Source organism: Plectrocnemia conspersa, unplaced genomic scaffold (assembly GCF_051122295.1).
Source record: "Plectrocnemia conspersa isolate PC_06_02 unplaced genomic scaffold, ASM5112229v1 ptg000009l, whole genome shotgun sequence".
In the NCBI taxonomy this organism is placed as follows: domain Eukaryota; kingdom Metazoa; phylum Arthropoda; class Insecta; order Trichoptera; family Polycentropodidae; genus Plectrocnemia; species Plectrocnemia conspersa.
The window spans coordinates 159,804-172,101 of record NW_028277173.1 but is presented as its reverse complement, the minus strand read 5'-3'; the positions used below and the strand labels follow the sequence as shown (position 1 = coordinate 172,101).

Genomic DNA, 12,298 nt, shown 5'->3' with positions numbered 1-12,298 from the left:
AGCCGCTGTTATCTAAAATATAGTCCAACTAGATTTCTTGTACTAAAGAGAATTATGTAATATTATTATATAAGTTTCTGCCCCGGATCGTCAAATTGGCCAGATAATCGAGTATGTAAAGGAAAAATGATTTTCCCTTAAGGTTTGCCACCAAGTAAGCTGTTAAGACCAAGTTGTATGACGTTCAAGGCCAAGCTAACGGCCAAACAAGCATAGGGTTGGAATTATAACTATTTTCCCGACTGCTTATTAAATTATTTAACAAATCTAACTCTTATTTTATCTTCCGTTCAAACCCGACCTAATAATGTATGTATATAAAATAAAGAAACGCTAGTTATATTGTTATTCTTATAATAAATGACTTTTTAGATATTGCTTATGTGCGAGTTATGAATTCAAACAGAATTCCAAAAACCCTTATGTAATTATTTGATTCCTATTATTATTCTACACAAATACTTATGGCTTATTTGCTATTTATTGTTTGAAATACAAATCGTAATTTGACTTTCATATTATCCAATCAACCGACGTTGCGATACCGCGATGCGAAAGCATAACAAAAACATCAACAGAGCGAGATATACATATATAATACAAAATGAAGAAGAATAAAAAAAACACATCGATGCGAATAAATTTATTCCTGTCATGATCCCCAGAAGTAAAGTTGAAGTAAGCAATAATGCGGCAAACGTTCGGTAGATGTCTTATTTGATTTCTTTCTACTCGAGTGTTTACCGACGAAACAAATAAATAACTACGTGATACGAATGCCTGCAACGAAATGACAAACGTAATTTAGTTAACCCTTACTTTCGTTCAATCAGGACGAACGCACAAAAACATACACACGCAAACAACGTAACAGTACGCTACCGTCGCATCTGCGATATAAGCCTTTTAACTATTATTTTTCTAGATGTTTAAATATGATACCTAACTAATTTTAGATCATATTTACAGATTGAAAAAAAAACATTTTTATATTTAGTCTTTTAAGCTAAATAGATTTTGAATTCAAATCCTTATTTAGATTTTACAATGTAGATGAATCTCTAAAGAACTCCATTGAAAACGTTGCATCGCCTAAAACAAATCCTTCTGTAAATGTGAGAAATGATTGTATTCTGTCACCCAGAATGCGATCCATCAGGCGCAGTACCTACTTGCTAAAATTAATCGCTAGATTTGTCTTTCGCGAAAGATCGCCGCCGTTTAGCGATCGTAATTTTTTATGTTTATTGTTGGCAACGTTAGGGCGCATAGCAAATGTGAAAATAATATTTTTTGCCTCGCTGAAAGTTATCGCGACTCAAAAGAGACGAGGGACGGAATAGTATGGCATGTAATTTCCTTTGCGGATATTGGAATGGCGCGAATCAGATCAGGAGAGCTTTCCGAGATCTGAGTCAGATTTTTTTCTTTTTACTTTTCTTTTCTTATTTTACTTTTCTTTTTATCTCGTCGCTTATTTATCGGTCGGCTCCTTCAGTCTCTGGTGTCATATTTCATCGGAACGACACGCGACGCCCGCAGGTTTTCTATGGAAATGTTTAGGGGGAAATATTACTAATGGAGCACTCAAAAGTAGCCCAAAGTATATTTTTGATTATGACTTACGCGTACTGTATCAGTAGGGTAATAGATGGGAGCTAAAATGATAATAATTTAATTTTTAATAACAATATTTTATAACACAAAAAAAATATATAAGAGTTTTATTTTTACATGAAAAACTATTTTAGATGCAAACCCTGCAAAACATAATAACATATTAATGCATAAAAATAGGCAAATTATGGAGTACTATATTATATAATATATTACGGAAAAAGCTCGAATTCACAAAATCTGTTATTATCATCGGCATTAATATTAATTACGAGACACATAAGCCAAAAAAGAACCATAAAAGCAACCTATATATGTTTGATTATTGAAAATCAACGGCGATGGAGTCTGTGGCGACCATTTGTGACGCTAAACCGTTTCTCAGAACGAGATAAAAAAAACCCTCATCAGAAAAAAATTATATGTGTTTTATTTGCCGATGGAAATTTTATTGAGTCATTTAAATTAAAAATTTTGGGGATCCCCTTCCTTCCACCAGATGACACAGTTAGGTTATTTACAGTTAGTCGTCGACGAGGGAGTGGTAAGGTTAGCACACATATAAATAAATTTTGCTTTCTTCATGGATTTATAATTATTTACTAAATCAGTTGTTTTCAACCTAGGGTACACATACCGTCAATTTTTTAAAAGATCTAAGAATATATCGATTTTACCGTTATAAAAACGTGTAAATTTTTCTTCAAAAATTAATGAATGTATACTAGGAAAAATAGTTTTTGCTTATAAAAAAAAATTGGAAGTGAAACAAAAAAAAAATAAAAATTCTTATTATTAAGCTAAAAGTCAAGAAAGCTACAGATGATCTTACTTCGTAATATATGTTTAAAGAGAATCAAGAGTTTAGGTTTAAACAGCAAATGTATGGTTAGGATCTAAATATTTTTAAGTGAAGTAATATTTTTCCTAGTAATAATATAATTGAATCAAAAAAATTATTTCAATATCAGTGTAACTGTTTTTATTCACTGCGCGGATGATCCTAATACAATATATGTGCGTTTGAAGCATTTTGGCCTTAACAGGTGATGTGTCGCCCTACACTATTTTTTTAAACAAAATTGGTGGTCATGTTTAGGACTTAACAAATGGCATTCACAACACATGTTGCATTTACACATTTTGTTCTTACTAAGTAAGAGTTCAAAGCAGCATATAGTTTTACTAATAGAAATATATATCTACCGGTGAAAATGTATTTCGATATAATTTGACTGGTAATACATATTCACTGTAACATAGATATTAATAACATACGATATATTATCTGTTATTATTTTACAAATAGTATTTTCTATGGATAATAACTTTATTTTTTTGCTCTACAATGCTTTTTTAACTGACATGATACTAGTTAAAATAATGTTCTTTGAATAACATGTTAAAAATTGAGACCCGATATTTAAATTACTACATTTTATTGAAATAATAGCAATTAAGTTGATTTCAAACTGTCATTGTCTAACAAGCGCTGAGAGAAAATGTTTTCTGGACGAATTTATTACAATAAGACGTTTAAAATATTAGTTCATTTTAAAATGATTTTATGAATAATAATACTTACATATAGTAACATATATTATTAACATATTTTGAAGGTGAAATAATGATACGACAGCAGCGTTGAAAAACTTAAGCCTTTCAAAAAAGTTGAAGCTTTTTCTAAAAAAAGTTTACACAACAAGAGGGTCGCAAAAAAGCATATTTTTATTTATCGTCCATTTTCTTTTTTTCTAGAACACCCCTTCCCTCCGCTCCCCGCCAAGACCGCTCGTTTAATTTATGATCCGCGCATAAAAGACTCCTTTGGCTGCAATATGTCAAAAGTGAAGCGCCGACTTATTTTTCTCCTCCGGAGTCTCTCTCTCCTTTTTGGCGGACAAAAGGTCCTGCGTGCGCATGATAAACGACTTGGACTTAACTTTTTGAATTATTCGCCGTCCACGTGTTTTATTGCGACCTTTTATTATCGTGTAAAAATGACTGTCGAGCGGTAATGATGCCTGGCAACTTTTACCGCGGCGATTGATGGCGAGTCGTTACGCGGTGGCAAAGTATGAGGGACTTACATAAAGCGAATTTGGCGTCTCGCATCTGACTTGCAATTATATTTTTGTAACTCTTCATATGTTTATAGAACAATATATGTTATGATTTATTTACATTTAAGATTTCAGATTGAACTTTTCAATAAAGTTATTAAGAAGCTCTAACTGAAAAAATGGATATTTTATTTATGGTGCAAAAATAATCCGCACTTTCCGGTGATGTACTCTCATTGTACAATTAAGATAGTTCATAAAAGAGTTATAAAATACCCTTGTAGGAGGGAGTTTTCTTATTATCATCTCCTGTACCCCTACGTATTAGAAGATTAATTCTCAAGAATACACAGCTCTAAGCTCAGAAATATCTTCGAACAACGCGTTTAAGGTGTTGGTTTCGATATGGACATTTTTTTATAATAGAAGTTAATTTAAAAAATAGTCATATGTATAATAACATACAAAATTTTGCATTAAAATAAATATTATGCAACCGGCAATTATTGATTAAATAAATCATTAGTAAAAAACGAGAGAAAAATACGAATATTATACTTCATCCATTTCTATGCAATATTCGAGTAGTTGAACACTACGAATAATTGAGAACTTTAATTACTAATAGTGATAAATAATAGGTTGTTGGCCAAAGATATGAACAAGAGCATTGGAGCAGTTTGATTGGATTTCAAGAGAACTTTCGAAACAATAGGCGGAAGTATAATAATAATTAAATTAAAGATAGTAGGTAAAAGTTAATTAATGTTATTTAAAAAATAAAAAGCAAAAAGTAAAATAAATTATGCTTATTTCAAGGAGAAAATAATATCTCACTTTGTACCGCAGGAACCCAAATTAGGACCATTATTGTTTTTAATATATAATAATGCTATATTTATTATTATAGAAAGTTTTGAAAAACATGTTTGCAGACTTTGTGATAATGGTAGAAAAGTTGTAAATAACTTAAATAACAAATTAAGAATAATAAAAAGATGGTATGTATGAGAGTAATGTACCAGCTCTAGCTTTAAAGTGACATTTATTGATTGTGAATTTTAATATACAATACTTAATAATTAATTTTATAAATGTCACAAATTTCATTTAAATCTGGTGTTTTGATACTTAGTTATAGGTATTATTTTTTTGATTGAATTGACCATTTGTTACTGGCTTACCCCGTCGTAACGCATTGGGCTTACGTCTGGCATATAACAAGATAATAAAAAAAATAATAAAGCATTATGGTTCAAAACTATTATTCAAATATAAATATCAAGTATTGATATATTTTATTAGAAGGTTTTCAATAAGTTTCTAAAGCGTAAAAACGTATGTGATTGTAGGTCTTTTTTAAAGGCGTTGGTATTGGTTCTCGTAAGCTCAACAAGGCGTAAGTCCATAGTCGAAGAATTTTTCGATGTTTGAATATCGAGGAGTAGTGGAGTCTAGTGTGTCTATTACGGTTTTATGCTGCGTAATATATACCGTTGCACGAATGACAAGTATCCTCTCTCTGTACGTTGGAGAGTATCATAAGAATGCGGACGTACTTCTGAACGGAAAAAGGTCCGCGGGCGCCGTACGTGGGACTTCAGACACGCGTGTTGCGTGTCTCTCGACAGCAGAGTTAATAATGCAGGATCATATATTATTAAATAAAAACCAAATATAATAGTTGGCCTAGCAAAATAAAAGTAGCAGAATTGAGGATGTTGAGGCAGGCGCTCACCCTCTTCAACTTTATTACTTTTCAAAATAATACGACACTGAAAAAAAAATATAGAAAACGTTAGGGAGTTAGCATAAATAATATAATAAAATAAAAGTGTTATTCTATCAATAACGATGCCCTTGCGCGCGGAAAGTTGTGAAATTGACAGTGAAAAACAAAGTTTTTTCCGACGAGATGTTTCTCTCTTTACGCCTGTCAGGGTCGGCGCCTGGGTCGGGCCTCTCTTTGTGAGGGCCCCACAATGGGGCCCTTTTGTTGCGGGCCCCATTGTTCAGCTTGGGTCGAATCACCCTCACCAAAGTGACAACCGTTCGAAGGATACGTTCGGTTTTGACTGATTTTCTCTCTCTCTCTACGGTCCGTCAAAGTCTGTGCGAAACGAGAGTTTTAATCAAAGAGGGAAAATTAATACAAATTCGCAGAAAGCTGATTTTTTTTTATTTTTCAACTATCTGACGCTGTGGTGAGATTTGTTTGAAAAAAAGATAGATTGAAAAGCCGTGCCGTCGCAGTGGAAACGTTCGTCTATCTAGCGTTCATATTTATACTTTCTTTAGCAATATTATGACGTACAATGAGTGAAAATGGAATGAATCATATTTAAACCAAATTTTGAGCAATGGGAGAGCGCAAAACACCATCATCACTTCTCAAAAGTAAAAAAATCCATGTCAAAAGTAATTAAATATTGTTGGGGTCCATGCCGTTTTTTTATTTTTATTTATTAAATCATATATTATTTGTGACTTCGAATTCGTCATAATAGCCATTAGGCATAAAATAATTATTTTAAATTAAAATAAATAGTTATGGTGCATATCTAATATAGATGAGCACCATGAGAGCCGTGAACATCCATTAGTTTGGCAAGCTCGTTGAGAAAGCTACATAGATCGTGCAAGAAAAGCATTTTCAAACGTCTCGCCCGCAACAGAGAAGAATAAAGGACGCGATCGCGACTCTTTAGGGCACTCTAAAACTTGCAGCCAAAGGTCACCGAGCATTGCTGGGTTGTTGACACCACTCCTTAGCAACTTAAAATAACGCATCATTGAGTAGACGCTACATCGAGAATACAATGAATACATACTCCCTTTTATAGAGATATCTCAGATTTTATTTTATTTTTCACAACTTTATGGTTTACTTAGTTTTACTTGATTTCCAGAAAATGAAGCTACATCTAAAGACACTACGAGGTAATGTATCATGCAAACAGCAAATCGCAAATAATTTATTAAAATGACACACGCTCCGCATAGCAAAGCCGAGCATCCTTGACGCCTTACAGCAAATTTTGGCGATGTGCATACAAAATCTTCATCCCTGATCAAATGTCACTATCAAGTTATTTCTGTTTAAAATCTTCGCCTAAACTGAGTAAGAGAATTAAACCGGGCAAGGGAATCTGAAAATGTTGGAAATGCTGTAAGGTAGTCGATTGTCGATCGACCATCTCCACAGTAACTCCAGGACTTACTGTAAACAGAATAAATCTAAGTTTATGCTATTACTTTAAAACACTTTCAGGTCATCAAGATATAATAAATATCAATTGACGCATAGATGTCGTTAATAAATAACAAAAAGAGCAGAGGACCCAAATTGGATCTCTGTGGTACTCCAAACTGAGTAAAATACTCATCAGAGCGACTATTACCATCGCTCACAAATTGACGGTAGTGACTAAGGTAATTCGTGTAAAAGCTAATAAGACCGTTCGAGAAACCGCAGTTGCTAAACTTCCGAAGAAGTAACTCGTGACAAAGTTTGTCGAATGATTTTTGAAAGTCGGTATAGACTGCATTTCCCTGGATTCTAGAGATTTCGAGATTTCGTCACCGCCTTTAAAAGGTATAAGAAGTGACCATGAAATGTCGCGAACGAAACTCGTGTTGTTGGTCTACTAACGCTTGCTGATTAAAAAAGTTAAAAATAATAGAGATTAAATAATGTTAATTTGTTATAAAATCATAGAGCAAAAAGTAAAAAGGGCAAACACATTTTGTAATAGAAATTAAACTAAGAAATGTAAGAGCGAAATTTATGACCATTAAAATTATTCAAATATTTATAAACCACATATGCACATTTAAATTAAGTTTTACGGTCTTGTTTCAAAATGAAGGCCATACTATGTTAAAAGGCCATAAATGTTAAAAAATATATTATTATTAGATATTAAAATAATACTTAAAAAAATATACAGAAAAACGCTAGACGAAATTTTGTATTTTGTATTTCTTTTATTTTTGTAAAATGCTATTTGTAAATAATTTATTTTTATTTTTTCGTTGTTTTCTGATTTTGGTATTTATAAAACCAGAGTCCTATTAATGCTAATAATAATCTTTGTATATCTAGTTTAACTATTATCGTCAACATTTTATAAAATAAAAAATCATTATTTTTTAAGATTTTTGACAATGGAGGAAAAGACTAAAATATTAAATAGACCATGTAATTCAAAATGCCATAAAACAAATTTAATTAATATGTACTGGCACTTTTTAAATTTGCATATAAAATAATTATTATTATAAGATCGCTTTAAGTGTCGAAAGGGGAAGTTAAAAAAAGTGTCAAAAGTTTTTCTTCCCCGTTGTTCTGGCGTTGTTAAGGCACCGAAATCTTTTTAAAACTTCCTAATAGCTCCATTATTAATTATAATTTTAATTAGATTAAGGTTTTACGACTGGATCAGGAAACAGGTGATCCGACCCTTGTACATAAATAATACGGAGACGATCAACTCTAACGGCTCGTTAAAAACGATGATTGGGCAATTTTTGTATTTGAAAGATTTTTAATTAGATAAGAAAAAGTTCAATATTGTCAGTGAACTAATAGATTGGTGCATAATATTTTATGTATTATTCATAATATTTTATGTACAAAAATTTTTTTTAAGCATAAATGTTGCTAATGAATTTTAAAATTCAGTTTTGAAGATTATTTAATTGTGCTGATAAAGTAGAGGCCGTAAAAATGAATAAATCTGAAGACAATTGTATTTATGGAAAAATAAACATGCATATTCATTTCAAGTCCTTGGAGATATTGATAATTGCTAGATATTGAAGTTTAATACAATATAAGAGGGACTATTTGAATTTAATTATGTTACGTACGAGCGCTCCCTGTCGTGCTACAGTAAGGAATATTATTATTAGTTGATTAGTTATATTATTTTATGGCTAGGTATCGCACAATTATACATTACTAGCTGTCGGTACCTCACTATCGGTACCTCACTATCGTGAGGTACCGATAGCTAGCGAGTGTGCGAATACCGGACCCTCAACTTTTTGGGTTTTAAATATAATTTTTGCTTCGTTCTGATTTTTTTAAATATTTAAAAAAATTTAATGGTTCATATTGGACATTACTATTTAGGATTTTCAATGATAGACAAAATAGTTCAATCTATAAAAAACTACTTACCATTTTCAATTCATTTGAAAATAGGTTTACAACTTGACTAAATATTTCCAGAAGAAAACATTATATATTATTTATTAGATTTAAAACGTTAGATTTTATCGTTATATTGAAACTTAGATATTTAATGATAAATCTAAATATTGTATATCATTTATGAATAGGTTTAAAACTTATCTAGATAGCTACTACAGCATCAAAATAACCTCTTATAAAGTTGACAGATCGTTTTTTGTTCTCGTTTAAGGAAAATGTATGAAACACAATAAAATTTGTGAAAAAAATGTTTTATAAGAAAAGTTTGAGGGTCAACGAAACACCGGTAATGTCACTTTTGAACACATCTGGCACACGCCAAGTCAATGATGAACTGAATTCTTAGAAATATTTTGTCAAGTTATAACGTCATTCTTAAATTCGGAGCAAAATATTTTGTTATACTGAGATTAGTCTTCATTACAATGAAAACATTTTGTATGAAAGTTTTTCGGGGACAAATTAAAGATTCGTTATACTGGGAATTTCGTTATTTCGGTATTCGTTACAAAAAAATATCATTGTATTATTTTTTAAAATAGGTTTGTAACTTTACTAAATATTATTAAAACAAAAAATATCAAAATGTTTTCAACATAAAAAATAATATTAAAACGTAACATTTTGTATCATTTAAAAGTAGGTTTACAGTTTAATAAATAATAATAATAATAATAAATAGCATCGGTTACACATCCGCTCAAAAATATTACTGATATGAAAAAATATTTTGTTACACCTTACTAACGCAACAACACAATCGATCATATATAGTTAGTGCAATGTGAGTGATTATAAGTCATTGATTGTGTTTTAGCGTATTTTAGGTGTTTGAGTGTCAGTTTTAACGCTGCATAACACAATTTTATCATAAATTTAAATTTTCGCAACAAAAAAGTTTTTTGGTGACACCATAAGTTACTTTATAATTAAAAAAAATATTTTTATGTTTTATGTGTAAATATAAAAGTCAGTTTTTATTTACATTTACTAATTAGAAAGAAACAATAAACTAAAAATATCAAGCATCTAATCTGTTACTTTAGACCAAAAGTGCGCTTTAAAAATATTAATAATTTTGAAACCTTTGTCTTTTTTGATTAAAAAATATTTTGATTTACATCTTTTTTAAAGTAAATGTTTTTCTGCGCAGCATTATATATTTTAATAATTAATGAGTGTAAAAAGTTTTCACTATATTTAAAATTAATAATAAACTAAAGATATTTAAAATCTATAATAAATTATTAATATTTAAAATCCATAATAAAATAAAAAATATTTTTAATGTTCAAAAAAATATTTTGAATAAATCTTGAAATTTTATTCTGAAACTTTTAATTTAAAAAATATTTAAATAAGTGTTATACATTTTTGTGTAGTTTACTTTCAAAGGCGTCAGTAAGAGGGATTTTTGCAATACCGTGCGCTTAGTAGTTGGTTGGTAATGAATAGTACTTATTTTGAAACTTTGCCTCTTTTTGTTTAAAATATTTTTTAAAGTAAAGTTTTAAAAATTCTCTAAAAACTAAAACTTTAAATTGCCAACGTTCGCCAAAATTTAGGTACATATTTTTTCTGTATAGAGAAGCTAATACATATCCACATTATTTATATTATATTTTAAATCTATAAACTAAAAAAAAAATTTAAAAATCATATTTTTTAGTATTTTATGATTTTTATACATATTTAAATATATGTTATACAATTTAAATCGTTAAAATCAATTTCGTTCGTTAAAATCAATTTAGTTCGTTCTCAAGCGCGGGATTTCCCAAATTTGCTTACATCTGACAGCTGTCACATCTGGCACGCGCTCGCTGTGCCCGTTGCATCCGCTGCGAGATATGTTATAATCGCGGCACTTTTCTTAAAAAGTGACAATTGAAGATGATGCAAGTGATACAGCATTTGAAATTATAGACAAAACTATAAATTGTGGGTGTGCCAGTAAGTGTTTGGTTATAAATGAATAATATAACACGGTTATTCTAACAAAATTACTATTGACTTTCCAGGATCTAATATTAAAAGACAAACAGCGGTGATTTGGCAATTAAAGGTATACATACCGAAGTTAATTAAACATATTACCATGCTAGTAATAATAAAAAATATATGACATATTGTGACAATTTTGTAGAAGATGAAGAGATGCCAATCTACGTGTTTAATCCTCTACAGTACATCCATCAATTTTGTTCTTCGGTTGTCGTTTAAATTTAATTTATGGATTATATTAGTAGTAATAATGTGTTCAATGTTTACTCTTGATAAGAGTCTTATTGTTTTTCAATTATTTTTCAGAAGCAACGATGGAACAATTTGATGACCTATATGGCTAAAACGTAGAATTGGTATATATAAACAAAGAGTTAATCTTCTCATGTTGAAGTCACTGTCAGCAAGTATTATCTTTTATAAAGAACATACTACATAAGTTTGATGTAACTGAATATCTTAAATTTGGCTATTCAGAAAGAGGAATGATGGCACAGAACAAAAATTGTACATATTTTGCCACATCGGAATTAAAAATAACCCACTCTTAGATATTTTGGCTATCGATTATTCCAGGTATGCAATCACATATTTATAATCATTGTAAAATGTCGTTTATTAGATAACATCCAAGAAACTACACATTTATAAGCTGTCCGACAGCGCCGATTTGATCGACATTAACTTTCAATCCTCACATACTAAGGATATATTACACGTTCATGTTTAAAACATAACTGGTTAATTTAAAATTCTTAAAATCTAACGTATATGTGTATTAAATCGGAAAGCAATGATAATGTTTATGTAATATAAAAGAAAAACTCACTTTCCGGCCTCGGAGCCCGGCGACGGGATTTCAAAATTTGAAGATTTCATTACAAAGATTGTTTTATGATTGTTTATCTAATTTAATCAATGTATTCTTCTTATCCTAAACACATTATGAATATATTTAATTTTAATAGTTATAACACACCTAGTTAATTTGCAATCCGATTATTTATAAAAGCAAAAACTCACTTTTAGGCCTCGGAGCCCGTCGCCGGGAATTCAAAATTTGAAAATTTCATTACGAAGATTATTTTATGATTGTTTATCTAGTTTAATCAATGTATTCTTCTAATCCTCAACACATTATGTATATATTTCATTTTTATTCAGTCAAATGACGAATTAATGAAAATTATTGTCGCGTAGCAAAATTTTATTATCTTATATATAATTATTTAAAAGTGTTGTCACGGTACTGTCTATTTGAATTTGAATGCTTATTTTTCATTGGTCGAAGCTATTTGAATATTTGAATGCTTATTTTTGATTGGTCGAAACAACAGAACGCATTGCCGGCGGCTGGAAAATCAATCGGAACAAATTTAATTTTAATTTTTATTAT

General features: G+C 30.2%; 1 long non-coding RNA gene across 1 annotated transcript; it reads left to right on the top strand.

Moving 5' to 3' along the window:
* The first annotated feature begins 10,638 nt into the window (after positions 1-10,638).
* Positions 10,639-12,093, top strand: LOC148231429 (uncharacterized). The gene is made up of 3 exons (XR_015810726.1): positions 10,639-10,851; positions 10,920-10,963; positions 11,045-12,093. It is a non-coding gene; the product is annotated as an uncharacterized LOC148231429 (long non-coding RNA).
* The last annotated feature ends 205 nt before the right edge of the window (positions 12,094-12,298 follow it).